Genomic DNA, 18,622 nt, shown 5'->3' with positions numbered 1-18,622 from the left:
CTATATTTGTTTGCTTTCTTTATACATCTGCTAATTTTATAGGAAGGATGTGGCAAATGAATATGACCTCTAAATTTATGAGACGTCATCTGTGAAAAATGGTTTATATTTGGGTTGTCTGATTATGTATTGAATATGGGAATGTGATTATCTACTTCACTATAATTCTATAGGGAAAAGAGTACTTTGTTACACAGAGATAGTTTCACTTGCTTACTTTGTTTCTGTTATTCATTCAGCAAATAAATATTGGAGTACTAGCCAAGCTCTGTGGTAAGAAGGGAAAGACAGACATGGCTCCTCTTCCAGTCTAGTGGGGGATATTGAGACATAAATTACATAATCATTCAAACAAATGCAAAAGTGCAGTGGGGGTGAGGACAGTGCTAAAAATATATCCAGCACCGTGAGAGTATATAATGAAAAGATTTAACCTGGTCAGGAAAGGCTTTCCTGAGACTTGATTTAGCTCTGAAAGCTTAGCAGTAGTTAGCTTGGCAAGGAGGGGATTAGAACACTCTAAGCAAAAAAAAAAAAAAAAAAAGTATATGCAAAAGCCTTTAGCAGGATAGAGTATAGTAAGTACTAGGAACTGAAAGAAAGCCAGTGTGGTCAAAGTAGAAACAGCAATAGGGAAGGTGCTGCAAAATGGGAGTGGAGAGGTTGGTGTGGTTCATATTCTCCAGAGACTCTTCTTAGAACTATGCTTTTTGATATTCAAGTCCTTAGATAGTTTTTCTCTTGAATCTGGGCTGACATTGTGATTGATTTTGGCCTACAGAATAAGATAATAGAGAGCTGAATGACTTCGGAGACTAGGTCACAAGAGGTCTTGCAGCTTTTGCCTTGGTCTCTTATAAAGTACACTCTGAGGAGAGTAACTTATATAAGAATTTGAACATCCTGAGACTGCCATGCTTTGAGGAACTGTTAACTAGCCACCTGCAGAGGCTATATGGAGAGAGGGATGCCTGACCAGCCCTCAAACATGTGAGTGAAGAAGCCATCTTGGATGCCCATTTGAGCCTTCAGATGACTCCAAGCCAAGCCAAATTCTTACTGCACCTGCATGGCAGATTCTAGGTGATTAACATCCCAACTGAGTCTGAACAATCTACAGAATCATGAAAGCTAATATTAAATTGTTGTTTTAAGCCCTAAGTTTTTGGGTGATTTGTTCTGTAGCAACAGATGACCAGAACAATAAGTATTAATCAGTGCATGCAGGGATGATTGGTCATGTTGAAGAATTTTGCCTTAAGCAAAGGGATGATCTGGTTAGATCTTTTATTATTTTTAATTACTCTATCTATTGATTAGAGTATAAATTAGAGAAGGGCCAGAGTAGATGAGGATAGATGACTTTGAGTGGCTACTATAATGATTTGGACAAATCTGATAAACTGTGATGATCACTTGGACTCAGGTGGTGGTAGAAGTGGAGAGATACGTAGATGTTAAGAATTACTGAAGAGGGGTTGATGATAGATTGAATGTAGGAATGAGAGGGAGGTGGAAAGGATATTTCCTAGAATTCTGGCTTCTACAACTTGGTGTGATTGCCTACACTGAGGCAAAACACGAGAAGAAGACTAGGTTTTGAAGAATACAGATCATGAGCTTAGTTTTAGACATGATACATTTAAGGTGCTTTCAAATATCCAAGAAGCAATGTCAGATAAGCAATTGGATTTACAGGTGTAGGGCTAAGAAATGAGATCTGGGCTGAAAATATAAACCTGTGTTATTTACATATTGGTGATAGCCAAATACATGGATCTTGATTTAGAGTTTCCCAAAGCCCCATCAGTGTTCCACGGAATGTGACGAGATAGAACATACATGTGTTAAGATATGGATTATTCTCAGTCCTTGGAGTAGCAGAAGCCTTTAGTCCAGTGGCCTCCAGCTCTGAGTAGCTATACAAATATTGTTGTTTTCTCTGTGTACCAAAATGTGAAAAAGTTTGGGAAGCTTTATATGAGACCACTCAGGGAGAAAGAATAACATAAAAGAAGAGAGAGCCTAGGACAAAGCTTTGAGAAACTCCCAAATTTAATGAGCAGTCAGATTAAGAAGAGCCTGCAAAAAGGCTGATAAGTGTCTTCCAGTGAGGTAGGATGAAAGCCAGGAGACTGTAATATCACAGAATCAAGGGGAAGAAAACACTTCGAGAAAGGGGTGGTCAAACATGTCAAAAGCTACAAGAAAGAGCAAATAGATAAGGTCTAAAAAAATGTCATTTGAACTTAGTGCCATGGAGGTTATTAGTGACCTTAGTGAGAGTTTGTTTAGAAGCGGCAAGGGGGGTGGGGGTGGGGGTAGTGGTGTGATGAATTGGGAGATTGGGATTGACATATATACCCTAATATGTATAAAATGGATAACTAATAAGAACCTGCTGTGTAAAAAATAAATAAAATAAAATTCAAAAAAAAGATGTTTATATTCAAATCCTTTTTAAAGAATTGAAGAACTGTTCATTTCCATCTAATGTAATACTCTACTGTGCATTTATTTTAATTGTAAAATTACCTCAAAGCAACTTAACTTCAATGAAGAGGTTAATATTCCTTTATTCTGAAACACACTTAGATTTCCTATGAAACATAATTGCAGTTTAGAAGGCATTGCCATTTCCTTTTCACCTTGTTTCACTTTAAAAAGTGTGTAAATTCGAAGTTGCTTGAGGAAATGTTTTCAGTGACTAGAAAATAAATTGACTCCTGGTTTGAGAGATAAGTTATTTAATATGAACTTCTGTACTTCTTAGAAATTGTACAATAAATAAAGTATATTTTTACTGATCCTCTACCTGAAGAAATCTAAAGTTAAAAATGGTGCCTTACTTTAAAGTGAGGCAAAGTTTTATTTCACTTGGAACTATGTTCTACACTAGACTAGAGTTTTACTAGGCACTAGAGTGTCTTTGTTCAGGCTGTTATAACGGAATACCATGGACTGGGTGGCTTAAACAGCAAACATTTATTTCTCACAGTTCTGGAGTCTGGGACGTCCAGGATGGAGGTGCCAGCAGAGTTGGTGTCTAGTGAGAACTTGTGGGTTGCAGACCCCCAGCCTCTCCTTGTATCCTAATGTGGCAGAGGAGGGCAAGAGAGCTCTTTTGGGTTCTTTTCATAAGAGCACTAGTCTCATTCATGAGGTCTCCACTTTCATGACCTAATTACCTCCCAAAGATCCCAGCTCCTAATGGGGGGTTAGGATTCAACATATGAATTTTGAGGGGACACAACATTCAGTCCATTGCACTGAGTTAGAGTCCTTGAATCTATTTGGGCAGTCTTTTTTTTTTTTTTTTTTTTTGCGGTGCGCGGGCCTCTCACTGTTGTGGTCTCTCCCGTTGCGGAGCACAGACTCCGGACGCGCAGGCTCAGCGGCCATGGCTCACGGGCCCAGCCACTCCGTGGCATGTGGGATCTTCCCGGACCGGGGCACGAACCCGTGTCCCCTGCATCGGCAGGCGGACTCTCAACCACTGCGCCACCAGGGAAGCCCTGGGCAGTCTTTTAAATTTCGGAACCTCCTTGCATCCTTGCAGAGTTTAAGATTGGCTGTGGACCGGCAGGAAGAGATGATGTAGACCCAGGGACCCACACTATATGCACAACCAACTGTAAGATTAAATTAAATTCTCATTTTATCAATATTTGCCAAGGTTTCTGAAACCCACTAGAAACCAGTTTGTCACAATGAGTGGAAATAGATGCAGCATATTTGAGAGCTGCTACCGGAAGCTCCGTGAAGGTCCCAATATGGGTGTGGACCTGCTGTGATGCTGAGAAAGTAGGGAAGCTTGATATTGTGCTGTGTGCTAAAGCTGATGCTCCATTTAAGGGAGTTTTTTTTTTTCAAAATGGTTCTTTTTTGTTTGTTTTTTACTGAAGTACAAATGATTTACAATGTTGTTTCAGGTGTACAGCCAAGTGATTCAGTTATACTACATATATATAGTCTTTTTAAGATTCTTTTCCATTATAGTTTATTACAAGATATTGAATATAGTTCCCTGTGCTGTACAGTAGATACTTGTTGTACAAAATTGTTCTTGAATCAAAATCTCCTTCAGTGAGACCACATCCTTATGAAGGGAAAATAGAGCCCAAACGTTGCTGAAGTATACCTGCTTCCAGTTTTCCAATATTATGGCAAGCCCATTTCCTATTATAATCCTTTTCTGTTATTCAGCAGGCATCAAGCTCTATGATCCTTTTATTCTATTTTATAATGCCCACATTTTTTCCTGGCTCTACCAAACATCTTTAAAACATTAATCAAGAAATGTTTCATTCAGTCAGTTATCATTTCAAATATTTGAGCACCTGTTATACTGTTCCAGATGCTAGGGAGCTTACATTTCAGTGAGAGATACACTTGGTAAGGATTATAACTCCAGAGAGTGAAGAGAATAAAGCAGGGCATGAGGAGAGAGTAAATGGTGGTGTGGGGAGTATTTCAGGTAGTGTGTTCAGGAAAGATATCTCAAAGATGACAATTGTTCAGAGACGTGAAAAATGAGTTGGAATCAGCTGTTGGAAGATTTAGGGGAGGCGTGTGTCAGGCAGCTGGAACATCAGGCACAAAACATGCTGTTATAAAACAAGGAGGACAGTTGTTTAGAGTGTGGTGACTTAGGGGAGTGTGGTAGAAGAAGTTAGAGGACTAGACTAAGAAGTCCAGGAGAGCTTTGTCAACTGAAAAAATGCACAATGTGAGAGTTATGAGTTAAGGTTTATTTGGGGCAAAATGAGAAATATAGGCTGGGAGACAGCCTCTCAGATACCTCTGAGGAACTGTTCCAAAGAGGTAAGGTGGGAGGTCAGTATATATGTGATTTTAGTGAAAGGGGTACATGCAGTCAAGCACACATTTTGGCAGAAGGTTGCTGCTAGTCATGAGGAGCAGATGTCTCCTTTAATGATTTTAGTGCTTTTCTAGATATGAGAAGATGCAAAAAATTGGGCTCATAATATCTTCTCCTGAAAAATACCTAACTCTCTGAAGGCCTGTTCTGCCAGTTTTTCCCGAGGAACATAGTGCCTCATTCCTGATCTCTGCCGTGAACTCCTTTCAGGGTGTGTTGAAGGTCAGCAACTGCAGTGGCTAGTACTTCATCCTTGTAGAGGCAGATGGTTGGTGACAAGTTTTATGGCAGCTTTGTAAGCCACCATCAGAAATGGGATTGTGTGCGGAGGATAATGGGAGGCCATGAAGGGCTTGGAGCAGACGAGAGACACGAGATATTACATGTTTTACATTTAAGTAGATCATCCTGGTTGGTGTTTGGAGAATGGATTATTGGGTGAAAAATGATAAGAGGCTAATAAGAGATGAAACTAATCAGGAGGCTGTTACAGTGGAATAGGCAAGAGGTAATGTTGTTCTGAGCCAGGGTATAGGTGATGGAAGCAGTGAAATGTGGTTAGATTCAGGACATATTTTATGCATAGAGCAGAAGGACTTGCTGATGGATCCAATCAGTGGAAAGAAAGGAATCACAAATCTCAAAAATGACCTAAACAGCTAGGTAAAAAATTGCACTTTTTTCTAAAATGGGCAAACAGAAGGAGTTGGGTGTGTGTTGCGGGGGTGGTGAGGAGAAGGACAGTGGAAATAAATATTTTGTTTCAGACAAGTGGAGTTTGAAATACCTTTAGTCATCATTCAATTGGAAATGTCCAGTATGCAATTGGATGTACAAGTCTGGAGTCTGGGGAGAGATCAGGCCTGAGGAGTACATTTCATTCAACAATTATTTATTATATGTATGGTAATACTTCACTGTAGTGGGAGATGATGCTTTCGGCTTCTCATTTATTTCCAAGGATTCTTCAAACTCTTTTCAGGAATGTCAAACTTCTAGGACAGAGCATTCTGTAAAACTCTTGCAAGATTTGCCAGATGCATACAGATGTTAGCTAGATAGCTCAGATGTTAGAGAGGAGAGTTAGCAGGACGGATGTTCATAACTATATTTGAAGGCAGTAAGCTACTGTCTGCGAAGTGATCAATGGAAATGCTAATCCTTCCACTTTGGGGAAAAGCAGACAACCCTGAGTACAGCTTTACACTCAGCTGTTATGAGTTCCATTTTTATAAGGATGAAGAGATATTGCATAACCTGAGAATGACAACCCTTTAATGGTTCTTGAAAGGGAACACATTCTGCCTGCTATTCTTTCAAGAGAACTTCCATACTTTTTTTTGGTGGATTGAGTAGGGAGTGCATCAGAGTTTGTTTTGCTTTGGCACTTTTCTAGATTTTTTTTCCTTTCCCTGGTTGCTGTTATAAAGTGAACTTCTTTTTCTTTGTAAGAATAAAAATAAATATGTGAAAAAGAAGTGAAAAGTGTATCTCCTCTTCCTGGTCTTCATGTGTTTCTCAAGCATTATATAACTAAATCCCTGTATAGTCTCAGAAATGATCTGCCACCAGGTGTAGTTTGGCCTGGGGGACCTGACGCTTGAATTCTTTCTGCCAGTTACTAGCTGTTGACCTCAGAGTAGTTACTTTACATCTCTGGGCCTCAGTTTTCCACCTGAGAAGGAATTGTGTAGTGTGTTCCCTTTCGCTTTTATATTCCATAACACAGTTGTTCTTGGTAAGGAATCTGGATACACCTAAGAGAATATATCTGTGACTTTAAAATATAGATGATGATTATCTTTTTTTACCTCATTCTTTTACTTCCAATGTCCCTTTTTTACTTAAATTTCTATTTCTTCCAATACCCTTTTGAAAATTGCAAAGACAGTGTTATTGAACATTAAGGAGTGTTACATGGCTCTTTTAAGCATTAGAAGACCAACTAGCGTGCAATATTTTTTTCTTCCATAGGAAGTATTTGTATGTGCCACATGACCAGTCAGGGCATTCTATTCAAAGCATGTATTTCTAAAGGCAATGGCAAAATATTTTTTCCTCCTATGCTTTGTCAAGTTGAGATAGTTAAGCTTCACAGATCCATAATATGGATTTAAAACCAGTATACAGGGCTTCCGTGGTGGCGCAGTGGTTGAGAGTCCACCTGCTGATGCAGGGGACGTGGGTTCGTGTCCCGGTCCGGGAAGATCCGACATGCCATGGAGCGGCTGGGCCCGTGAGCCATGGCCACTGAGCCTGTGCGTCTGGAGCCTGTGCTCCACAACGGGAGAGGCCACAACAGTGAGACGCCCGTATACAGCAAAAAAAAAAAAAAAAAAATACAAAACACAGTATACAAGAAAGCCTCTAATAGTTCATCATTTGAACATGTGAAGTTTTAAAGTTTCAGAGATTAAAGTGCTAAGATTCACCATCCAGAGGAACAGCAATACATAGAAGGGATAGTGAGCAGATTTAAAGTAGAAGACTTTCACAGACGCCTGAGTTATTAATCTTGGACCATAGGAATTTCCCAAATAAACATTGATTTCTACTGAGCTGTATAGATTCTGCCAATTAATACAAAGTTATTTATAAGAAAACCATTTTCCAAGTTTACAGAATTCAGGGATCCTGTTTCTCTGTATAGAATGCTTTGCCTTGCTCAACAAAAGTAGTATTTATATTTACTGCCAGTCCCTAATGAGGACATAGGTTATTATTAAAACTATCAGACATGCCTGAACACAAGATGACCTAAGTGAAAGCCATATGGCCTTTTATGACCTAGTCTCAGAAGTCAAATATGGTGTCACTTCTGCCATGCTCTATTGGTCCAAACACCTGCACGTAAGGTGAAGGAACATAGACTTCAATACTAATGGGATGAGTATCAAAGAATTTGCATTATAAAATTTAATATTTTAAAATAAGCTGTGATATACCCACAAACTGGAACACTGTGCAGCTGGAAAAGAAATGAGGAAACTCTACGTACCATTGTGGAAAGGTTGCCAAGATATAAAATAAAGTGAAAAAAGCAAGATGAAGAATGAGGAAGGCATATTCCCTTTTTTTTTTTTTTTTTTTTTTTGCTGTACGCGGGCCTCTCACTGTTGCGGCCTCTCCCGTTGCAGAGCACAGGCTCCGGACACGCAGGCTCAGCGGCCATGGCTCACGGGCCCAGCCACTCCGCGGCATGTGGGATCTTCCCGGACCGGGGCACGAACCCATGTCCCCTGCATCGGCAGGTGGACTCTCAACCACTGCGCCACCAGGGAAGCCCCATACTCCCTTTTTTTGTATGAAAGATGGAGAAAAAAAGAATATGTGTATTACATATTACAGGTATATATTACCTGTACCAGGCTAAAGAAACACTGAAAGGATTAAAAAAATAGTAATTTAAGTGGAAATCTCTGGAGTGGGGCATGGTAGATTGGCACAGAAATTGGAGTAACAATTCTAAGCATATATTTTTTACATTAATATTGATTTTTGAGCCATGGAAATATGTTACTAATAAAAATTTAATGTATCAGAAAGCACTTTGGCCACATTATGTTATTGATCCTTGTAGAGTTTATCCTTGACTAGGACCCTGAACAATGTAACAAATGCTATTTTTTAGACCATGTCCCCACATCTCTATACAGGTCCTTGCAGTGGAACCTTATATTTCATTGTGTTTGATTTGGTCCATTATTCCCACTTGTCAAGATCTTAATAGGAAGAATCCTGTTTTGATATGGGAAATGTATCACTATGTGTATCTGCTTTTTCCTAAGACCATGCTCACTGCCTCATACCAGTATCATTTATTAGGCACTTCTGGTCTTCTCTAGATGAGGATTTACTTTTTGCTTCCTATGGGTAGATAAGTAGGAAAGGGATTTTAGAAACTGAAGCATTCAAATTCTACCCATTCGTCAAAGTCCTTTCTTTCCATGTAATCCTTTCTAATCTCTGTTACTGTATGATATATGTTCCCGAAGCAATATCTCTCAACATTTCTACTATATATTTTAATACTTATTTGTGGACATGACCTTATCAAGGGAGACAAGGAGGGAGACAGGATCCTTGTATCTTTTATCTGTGAGTCCTACATAGTCTCTTGCACTTGATCTTATATTTCTAGGTACTCAACAAGGATCAGTCATATGAATGAATGAGTGAGAAAATAAAGAAGGATGCCATCATGGTGATTTTGAAGTCACTTAGAGAGTGAAGGTTTTACAGGTTTACAGAAGAACATGAGAACAAAAGATGGAAGTGATCCAGCAGAGCATGTAGCTGAATCCATTTGTTTCATTAGAAATGCCCACATAGCAAAGGAAGGATCTCCATCACTATACTTCCTGCTGGCTACAATGAGGAACTCTCCTCTTAATGGATTAACTTCTGGATTTTTTTTATTAATCGCTATATTTTAAAATAAAATTTAATTGACCCATGTGGTAGAAATATCTAAGCACTAGAATTTAAGGGATTTATTCACTAAATATGCTTAAAAAATAAATACTGTTTCTAAGAGGTTCAGTTCACTCCATATATTGTATCTATCTGATTTTGCTTAGATTTATGATGAATATGTCCCAAATTCTAAAATTACTGAACTGGTGACTTTTATCTATAATCTATTAATCGCTAGGTCATTTTTTTAAAAAATGAGTGAAATATTTCAAGATAGAAAAATACTGAGTATAATATAATCATTCATATATCATCATCTAATTCTATCAGACCCTAACATTATGCCATACTGTTTCATATATTGAAGCAAATAAAACATTGCAAATCCAGTTGAACTTTTTCCCTTCCCCATATACTGAGGTAATTTCCCCCCTCATATTTTCTCATCTAAAATGTCTTAAAACAAATTTTGGGTTCAGTTATATTTAAGTATATTTTATAACTGTGATTCATGAATACTTGTAACCTGCAAGTTATCATTTAGTGTGTATAGTAGGTATATGCAAAGGAGTGTCTTGCTTTCTCTTAGAAAAGCAAGTCTTCACTAGGAAGAGTGACAGAGTAGGAATCTGTTACCTCCTTTGGCTATGGCTAGAGTTTCTAAATTTCTAGGCAGGTACATTTTTTGCCTTGGAAACAATTTGTTTTTCTGTACTAAAAATTAGTATCTCTATATTTTTCTTGAAACACATGCTTTCTTGGAAGCAATATTGTAAATAAAAAATTAAGAATGGAGCCATGCATATACAAACAATATGATTTCACATAAATCGTGTCAGAAAAAATTGTATTTTTTTCAATAAAAATAAACACAGTAGTTGATAAAATGAGAGAATATGTAACTTATTAACTGCCAATACTGTACACAATACTGTACACAATACTGTACACAATACTGTACACAAATTAACTGCCAATTAACTGCCAATACTAGTACCACAAATGAAATGCACTAGAATGAGGTAAAAATATTGCCTAATGAGAAATAGAAAAGACAGAGCAGAAGTTTTTGTCATCTGGGAATTTGTCATTGGCAGGTCACTGGGCATTTCTTGCCAGTATCTCCAGTTATATGGCAGCATTTTGATACAACCCAAATGCCTAAGACCACTAAGGGAGGGAAAAATAGCAGATAAACTACCCATAGTGGAATTCAGTACTCATCATCACCAGCTGTATAAGAATACCCAGTTTGTTGTTGCCTTGGGGTCTACCATGGACCCACATAACCTCCTACAAGCAATACTAGAGGCACTAGGATGTAGATTGGTATTGGTGCCAAGCTGATTTCACGACCAAACTTAATAAGGTATAGCTGTTTTTCTAGAGCTGCAGTTTGGAGAAAGGAGTTAATGGTTAAAATATATAGAAAGATTGCAGTACTTGAATGCTAAATTGTGCTAGAGTGACTTTTCTCTTCCCTCCCCTACACCTCGCTCCTGACACACTGCGCCTTAGTCAAATTTATACGCCCTCTTCTATACTCCCAAAGTCCCATGTGTGTATATCCTTGTTAGAACACTTACCACACCAAGTTGTACTTGTAGTTTTTCTGTCTTTCTACATGTTAAGAATGTGAGCTTTTTGAGCCCTGGGGTATGCCTTCTTCTCCATAGTATCCCTGACATACATCCAGTACAGTACCTGGTACAGAACAGATGCTAAGTACTTGTGACTGAGTGCTAACTAACTCTTGGAAATCCACCATAGAGGGCCTGGCTGGCTGCTGCTTTTTGCCTAACTATAGCTGAAGGCTCTTGACTTCCTCTGGCATCAGAGCTCATAGAGGGGGCTTATATCACATCCCCTCAGTTACAAAACTAGAATTGCCCTGGAGCAGCAGTCAAACTTAGAAAATGAGTGAGTTAAATGAAGATGTGACAGTTATTACCACTCCTACATCTTTCATAGTAGCACTGCCTCTGTAGTCCTTCCAGGGAATGTGGAGCTGCTCTTGGTAGAAGATCCAGGGACCCTCTGTGTGACCCTTCCTACCTTAATCTGTGGGCCAGAGAACCAATTTAGGTATTTGCTGGTTGACAAGAATGTCTGTTCCAATAATATATTCAGAAACTGGGAAAATAACTTCAGCGTGGGTACCCAGATTTACTGGGACCACTATGGGTGGATCTGGGGCAAGACTCCATCTGTAACCTGATGACCATCTATATAACCTCTCTGACAGGTCGCCCACATTGGAGTTTTGAGTCTTGAGGAATTAGCACCATTTACGAGCCAGTTTCTAGTGATACCTGAAATATCTGGGTATTTTCTTTTTCCCCAGTGAATAGTCACTCTAGTAAATGATCTCAGGTCTTTGGGGGAGACTTGGAGATTTATAATATATACTTAATAGTAGTGTTGCTGGATCATTCGTCAGAGGCATCAACAAACCCTCAATGAAGATGCTCTGGGTCTGTGAATTAGCTTTGTTGGAAACTGGTTGAAAAACTGGGACTCATCACTGTGGCTACTCAAGTCAGGTTGCTGGTTTTAAGACCTAGATTTTTCTATCATATATAACCAAGTAACATTTGTGTAGGTTACCCATCCATTTCATTCTTAGGCTTATTTCAATGAGCCACTGCCAAAGGTCCTTATGGATCAAAATTTTCTAATATCCACTATTTCCCATTACATTAAATGGACCCACTTTGTCTTTGACTTTTAAGTGCTGCCATTTGGCCTCTGTTACTCTGGGATTCCATGATCTCTATTGGAGTCATCCTGCACTGTAATGCCTGGCCTATGTAGGAGAGCCACCACAGCAGAATGCTTGTGTTCCCCTAAATAACGTATAAATCAATGCCTTAGTTAAAGGCATATCTGCTGGGTCCTCTCAGGGGATGTAGTGGAGTGTGGGATGCAGATTTCATATGATAAACTCACTCTAACATTCCTGACTCCTTAAACCTTTGATTGCTTCTTCTGCATCATGCTAGGGATGTTTTGACATTTCAACCTCATTGAATGTAAGGACAAGTCTCATCAAACCAACAAGTAAACTGATAGAGCCACTTCCAGATTTAAAACAAACATTGAAACCAGAACATTTGTCAAGTACACCAGGATTATTAAATTTGGCTCAACTCAGTGTTATATTCCATCCTCTTTGCTTTAACCCCCATAAGATTCACTCCCACACATAGTCTCCAGGTTTCTGACAATATATATTATCAAAACATTGCAATTCTCTTGATGTATTAGTTGCTTCTTTCTGAGTCACACTTTGTACTTGTCCTCCAAAGGCTTGTTGAGATCTCATCCTAGTTTATGGGTCTTGAGGCAATAAGGGGTTTGATGATGGGTCTTAAGGAAAATGGTCATTTCCTTGTAAGACAACGACTTCAGGTGAGGTTATTACAGTTTTCCATTAAAAGGAGGCTCATATTCTCAGATAGAAGAAGAAATGTTGTGCTCCACTCACAGGGGAGGCTCAGAGTGACTCAGGAGTGTAAGATTCTCAGCTCTGTTTGGGTACAACTAGATGGCCCCATTCCAAGTTTCAGAGTTGCACTTCTTTGCAATCAGTGTCCTAAGTTTCACATGGCAGACTTGGTAAGGCTGTGGGTTTCCCTGACCTTATAATTTAGCTATCTATACAAATAAATTTTGTATTTGATTTTCAGCAATATAAGCCCTGTGACAATTATAAATAAGCAATATTTTTAGGGCTGCAATAGAAGTTCTCTGACCATGACTTGTGCTGAGAGTTTAAAGACCTGAGATTCTCATTTTACCCCATATCACAATCCGCACAGTAATTATTACTGCCATAATGGTCAAGTAAAGGAGCCTCAAATACCACAATCATCTATAGGAGATAATCTGGTTCACCAGGATGCCACTGCATGCCACCAATCACTACCATACTATGTCTCACTGGTAAAGGAGCTCAGCACTGCATTCAAGCCCAAGGCATGACCAACCCATTTCTCCAATCCCATTTTTGAGGGTCTGTTTCCTGGGATTACACCTGGTATGAGTTTTATAGCAGTTAGGACCTGAAGATAGAAACCAAACAATATAACAGAAAGAATTAATTTGGTATAAAGTTGTTAAGTAGGTAACTAAAAGGTAAAGATATTACTCTAACATCAAATAGGTATTAAATGCAGGAAGCAGCTATTACCTCTAGGGTGGTGAGAACAAAGGGAACAGATTGGAATTATTAAAATTTAGTAATTTAGAGGAACATAACTGAAACATGACTTCTCAGAGGCACCAGCCCACTGGTGGTGATGTCTCTGAGCCCTTGAGAAAGATTTTGTACACCTGGAGAAAGGGCTACAAGTCCCTTCTTCCTCCTTCAACCTTGCAGGTTCTGTTTATCACCTCCTATTAACAAAACATAACCTGCAGCCAGCTGACAAAGAAAAAATGTGGTTTGGAGAGTTTTAGCACCAGCATGACAAAGCATAGAAGGGTGGATTTGGAGCTGAGAGTCAGTAGCCTAATAGCTGGCACATTTACCTTCCAAACTGACTTTAGCCAGATGGATCCTTATGAGGGTATAATGGTTCTAGAAGAATCCAAGAGTCTCCTGGAATAGTTTTATTTCTTTGGTTTCAGAGAGGGGAGGAACAGAAGGTGGTCTTCCCTTTCTCTGTGTTGAACTGGACTGGAGAGATTTTACACAGGAAGTAGATATCCCATAGCAGCGAAGTGCAACCTGTCCCTAACCATACTCTCCACAAAAATCCTATGGAGGAGAAAAAGCCAGAGCTTTCCTCACAGGCTGGTCCTTTATACTTTTCTTGCTCATCCTATAATCATAGTGTTCTAAATGATCTCTCATTTTAATCTGATGTCATTTTTCAACTTTGGTACATCTTTGTCAAGGGCCGGGACTGCATATAAGACTGTATTAGTGAAGTAAGTGAATTAAACTGGAAAATATTGTCGCTGCAGAGATTTATAAAGGAATAACTGAGATAATAAAGATCAGAGCTATCCAGCAAAACATTTGCAACCTTTAAAATGCTATATCTGGGTATATCTGGTAAAAAATGAAGTATGGATTATTACACCAGCATGAATTAGCAGGAAAGAGGAGCTTTGGGGCATAAAATAGATAAATTAAGTTGATGTTTATGATGGGAAAGTGTAATTTGATCACTTGTGGGTTTATAGAATAATAATGGTTCCTTTTGAGTGTTTTAAGGAAGACCATTATGTATGCCTTGTGATCTATGTTATTTTGTCTTGTCTCTTTTATGAGTCTCAGTTTTACTGTGATTTTTTTTTTTCCTTTTTTTGCGGTACTCGGGCCTCTCACTGTTGTGGCCTCTACTGTTGCGGAGCACAGGCTCCGGACGCGCAGCTCAGCGGCCATTGTTCATGGGCCCAGCCGCTCCGCGGCATGTGGGATCTTCCCGGACCGGGGCACGAACCCGTGTCCCCTGCATCGGCAGGCGGACTCTCAACCACTGTGCCACCAGGGAAGCCCTGTGAATTTTTTATCATGAACTAATTCTTTCTTCATATTATGTTCTAATTTTCATTTTCCCTAACTCTTCTTTCTCCTCCTCCTAATCCCCTTTAACTCAGATCTGATTCTTGTCTAAGTATTTGTGCAGAATCCCCATTTGTCCTTACATCTTTTCCCTATATTAAATCATTATTCATTAAGAGAGGCAGCTGTCATTATGGAGTGACCTCTGGGAGAAGAGTCAGCTCTTGGTTTTGCTGAAGGGCTATATAAAAGTCTACTAAGAAGTCAGAATCCCTGGTCTTCAGTTTCCTCTTCCATAAAATGAAGAAATTAGACTAAATACTAGACTAAGATTGCTTGAATTTCTAACACTGTATAATTCTGGAACTTTGAGGGGGTTTTTCAGGTTTGAGGACTACTGGTCTAACAAATACTGCTCACTTGGAGAAAAAAGATTTTTCACTTAGGCAAACCCCATAGAGAAAATGATCATTGTTTAAATAACAAGTAAGACTCTTCCAAAATGAAGAACTTTTGTGACTCTTAATATCCAATGATCCCAAGTTCTGAGATTACAGTGGACTTTTTATCCAGGGCAGAAATTTAAAATAGGTATAATAGTGGTGATCTGTTGACTGTTTTAAAGTGAAAAGAGACAAAATGAACAATCTAAGTTGTTAATCATTGCAGGTTTATTGACAGTGAAATAAATTTCTGTAATTACAAGTCCTTTACAAGAGGAGATGGAGTTGTAGGTCAAGGTTTCCTTGGGATAAAAGTACAAGAAATATCTCTAAATCAGTTTAGTGCTAAAGTAATTAATGGACAGAAAATTGAAATTATAGGCCTGAAAGCACTGTTTAGTGGAGCAGTTAGGCTGCAACATCTGTTATTCTATTGATCTCTTGGATTGATTATACTTATCTGGTGGGCCAGGCCGGTGTCCCCTGTCCACTTCCCTCTCTCAGTGCATGATTTGGAGAGGGTATTCTATATATAGAAGAGAGCCTTTTTTTCAGTCATGCTGTACTCCCCTGCTAGGACCCTAGCTCCTCTTCAAGGAGAGTAGTGATAATATACTTAGTATCATTTTCCCAGGAGAAATAGATGAGCCTGATAAATTTCAGTGATTAAGTTATTCATTCATTTATTCATCCATCATCCATTCAATAAATATTTAGTGAGCACCTATCATAGACCAAGCACTTATAACAAGTGCTGTATCAGTCCTGAACAAGCCAAACATGACCTTGGCCTCATGGAGCTTATAGTCTTTCCCATTTTAGACTTCTAATCCTCACTCATTCTTTCCCCCTCCTTCCACTTCCCAAGCCTCCAGAAGATTCTGGCATATTTTTGTCATTGAAAGCTTTTCTTTTTTTACAGGTTAAAAATTATATAGTACAAATCTTAGAGGAAAAGTTCACAGGGTCTTGTTGGTTCTGATACACTTCAAATGTATCAGAACCAAAAAAGATAAACCATTGAAATCTTTAGGAGATTCCACTGAACAAAACTTTTGCCTGTTGGAGTGAATGGGTTTTACCATCCTTATATGTAGCTGCAATGTGTGGCCTCTTCCCCTCACCCTCAATACCCTTGTTTTCTTTGTGAAATTATCTTGTCTTTAAATTTCTTTTCTATCACACTATGTAAGGTGGAAACCTGGAATTAATGGGAGACCTACTTTATGTTACTTTATAACTCAAGGAAAAGGCAAAAGAAGAAACTTTTATTAATAATGCTATTGCTAATAATTATTTTTTAAAAAATTATTATTACACACCAGGCAGTGTGTCTTGAATTTCTAGTGAGGTGTGTATGCTTTTTTCCCAGAACAATACCTTCTTTACCAAGATTTGATAAAATAATCTGCAAGTTGCACAGGCTCAAATGTATTTTGACACATTGATCCTTTAACCTGTTTTTTCTTCTTGATTAATACATTACAGGTCATTCTGCATCAACCTTAAATTCTTTCAAGGATTTAAAACTATTTTTTTGTTTGTTTTTTGAATTTTATTTATTATTTTTTATATAGCACGTTCTTATTACTTATCTGTTTTATACATATTAGTGTACATATGTCAATCCCAGTCTCCCAATTCATCCCACCCCCACCACCCTTGGTGTCCATACATTTGTTCTCTACATCTGTGTCTCTATTTCTGCCTTGCAAACTGGTTCACCTGTACCATTTTTCTAGATTCCACATATGTGCGCTAATATACGGTATTTATTTTTCTCTTTCTGATTTACTTCACTCTGTATGACAGTCTCTATGGCCGTTCCATGTCTCTATAAATGACTCAATTTCGTTCCTTTTTATGGCTGAGTAATATTCCATCGTATATATGTATCACATCTTCTTTATCCATTCATCTGTCGATGGGCATTTAGGTTGCTTCCATGACCTGGCTATTGTAAATAGTGCTGCAATGAGCATTGGGGTGCATGTGTCTTTTTGAATTATGGTTTTCTCTGGGTATATGCCCAGTAGTGGGATTGCTGGGTCATATGGTAATCCTATTTTTAGTTTTTTAAGGAGCCTCCATACTGTTCTCTATAGTGGCTGTATCAATTTACATTCCCACCAACAGTGCAAGAGGGTTCCCTTTTCTCCACACCCTCTCCAGCATTTATTGTTTGTAGATTTTTTGATGATGCCCATTCTAACTGGTGTGAGGTGATATCTCATTGTAGTTTTGATTTGCATTTCTCTAATAATTAGTGATGTTGAGCAGCTTTTCGTGTACCTAATTTATAGTTTTATAAATTATAAAACTATTTTTATAATTTAGACATCTATAGCTTCTTTTTAAATTCAGTGTTTGGCAGTGTTCTGGTATAAGACTTCCAGGGATGTGTGCATATTGTCATTTCAATGTGACCTCTTTCAGAGCCTTGGCTGCTGCAGAAATTTGGTTTATTATGAATATTTGAATGGATAACACTTGTTGTTAATTCTTTGCAAGTCTAAAAAATCTACCTGATATACCCTAAGGATGCCAGGTGGTAATATGTGGATTTTAAACATACCATAATGTGCTGTGCTCTAACTCATTTCAGACTATCATAGAGTTCAGAATCCAATCCAGTGGATAGAAAAATCTCTATTTCAAAAATAGCTCTTTTCATGATTAGTTATTGTTATTGTATTTTATAGTGTCACAGTAGCCCCTTGAACTATCAGTTCTCTTTAGTGGGGATTCAATCATGTGTTGAGGCGTAGCCTTTTCTAGATGGCCTATGACAAAATCTTACCTTGAAAGGGGCTCCTATTCCTATAATTAAGATAGCTACAAAATTAGGCTAAGCAGTCCCCTTTAGAAATCCCATTCTGGAATAGTATATCTAGATTCTTTTTCTCTAACTTTTGTAACAAATACATACTTCTGGTATATGAACACAATTCTGAAACTGAGCTTCTACCCTCTACCCAATCAGTCGACTTAAGGACTCTCAAAAAGCAGTGTGTGTGTGTGTGTGTGTGTGTGTGTGTGTGTGTGTATCTTTGTATTTTCAGAATTTTCAAACATACACAAAAGTAGTAAGAGCAAAATGACCTTCTGTGTCTTTATATTCATAAATATAGACATTTTGCTACTCTTGTTTCATCTATTAACCCATTTTTTTCTTGGAGTATTTAAATTAAATCCCAGACAATATATTTTTTACCCATAAATACTTTGATACATTTTCTAGATTTTTAATGTTAGGTGAAAGTTTGAGACAAAAATTGTTAAATTTACTTCATTCTTGTTTTTTCTCTGAAATTAGCATAATTCCATTCTAATTAGAACATGTTTCATGTTGATGTTTAGTTTTCC

At 38.3% G+C, this 18,622-nt stretch overlaps 1 protein-coding gene across 1 annotated transcript in view; it reads left to right on the top strand.

Moving 5' to 3' along the window:
- The window catches only part of PIP4P2 (phosphatidylinositol-4,5-bisphosphate 4-phosphatase 2), a gene marked incomplete at both ends in the record, with an annotated part of 84,466 nt that overhangs the window by 3,287 nt on the left and 62,557 nt on the right, over positions 1-18,622 (top strand). The window lies entirely within an intron of this gene.

This window comes from Leucopleurus acutus (genome assembly GCF_964270905.1).
Source record: "Leucopleurus acutus genome assembly, chromosome: 17".
Classification (NCBI taxonomy): domain Eukaryota; kingdom Metazoa; phylum Chordata; class Mammalia; order Artiodactyla; family Delphinidae; genus Leucopleurus; species Leucopleurus acutus.
The sequence above is the reverse complement of the archived record's forward strand: the minus strand, read 5'-3'. Positions and strand labels throughout refer to the sequence as shown.